The sequence below is a fragment of the Terrapene carolina genome, unplaced genomic scaffold (genome assembly GCF_002925995.2).
Source record: "Terrapene carolina triunguis isolate 2854851 unplaced genomic scaffold, T_m_triunguis-2.0 Scaffold58, whole genome shotgun sequence".
Taxonomy (NCBI): Eukaryota; Metazoa; Chordata; order Testudines; family Emydidae; genus Terrapene; species Terrapene triunguis.
In genome coordinates, this window is record NW_020664409.1 from 112,033,941 (window position 1) to 112,035,506 (window position 1,566).

Below are 1,566 nucleotides of genomic sequence, written 5' to 3' on the forward strand. Positions count from 1 at the left end.
TTTTTTTTTTTTGTATCTTTTGACTTATAATAACTTAAAATTTATCTTTATAGTTAATAAATCTGTTTGTTTGTTCTACCTGAAGCAGTGCATTTGGTTTGAAGCATGTCAGAGAGACCCCTTGGGATAACAAGCCTGGTACATATCAATTTCTTTGTTAAATTGACAAACTCATATTAGCTTGCCGCGTCCAGCAGGCATAACTGGACACTGCAAGACAGAGGTTCCTAGGGTTGTGTCTGGGACTGGAGATATTGGCTAGTGTCATTAGCTTGCACAATCCAAGGAGCGACTGGCCAAAAGTGCTCACTGACATAGCTGGGAGCAGCTTACATGCTAGAGGCTGTGCGTGAAATGGGGGTTCTCGCAGCACAGCAGGGGAAGGCTGGCTCCCAGAGTCAAGGGTTGGAGTGACCTAGCAGATCACCGGTCCAGACAACACCAGGGGAACGTCACAGGGTGACCCCACTGTCTTGTGCCCTGGCCAGATGCCATGTCCAGCACCTGGGCTGGGCTGGGCTCTGGGAGCAACGAACAAGGAAAAGGAGGCTGCACAGCCAGTCACTTCTTTGCATCAGCCTTCACTGCGGCAGGGTCGGGGGACCGATCCCAGACTTGCTCTTTTCCGGCACTGCAGAGAAGGGAGGAGGCATTGGGGTGACGGAGAGGGGGTGCTGGGAACAAGCTGTCAAGGCGCTGACAGTCCCCAGCACCAGGTGGGATAAGCTGCCAGTAATACTATGTGATCTGCACCAGAGGGCGTGGTACCTGGGACCCCTGATTGCACCAGCCGTTAAAAAGGTGCTGCCCGTGATCCGGGAAGTCACAGCCAGTCTCATCGCAGGGCTCAGGAAACTAGCTGAAATGCTCCATTGGGTGAAATCTTTGGCCCCATGGAAGTCAATGGCAAAGTTCCTGCTGGCTTCCCTGTAACTAGGAGTTCACCCATAGATCTTTAAGGCTAGAAGGGACCATTAGCCTGACCTCCTGCCCCAGCTCCGCCTGTTCCAAGCCCAGCTGTTTGTGTCTGGCTGAGGCAGCTCCTCCAGAAAAGCACCCCGTGTTGATGTGAAGACGGCAGAGATGGAGAATCCACCACTTGGTGGCCGTTTGTTGCAATGCTTAACTGCCCTGCCTGTTAGAAAGACGACACGTTTTTAACTTCTATTTGTCTGGCTTTAACTTCCAGCCCCGGTCTCTTGTTCTGTCAGAGATTCCGCGTAGTGCCTGGTAGCTTCTCCCTGTGTTGATCCCCCTCTACAGTATTGAGTGATGCCCATCTTTCAGTGCCTCGAGTTATCGCTGTAGCACTCTCCTGCACCCTCGCCAAGTTTTCAACTTCCTTTTTAAAATGTGGGCCCCGTGTTCCAGTCACAGAGCGATCACGAAACGCCAGGGACAAGCCTGCCCGGGCTCTGCAAGGGAAAGTCGCGCCTCTCCGATCCGCTAGAATTCTGTGAGCATGTCAGCACATGGCGGAGAAAGGAGACCCAAGTGATACTTTGTCACCTAACCCTGCTGGTTCCCTAGCAGCCCTTCCGCTGGTGGGGAAGCCTTGGGCTGGAG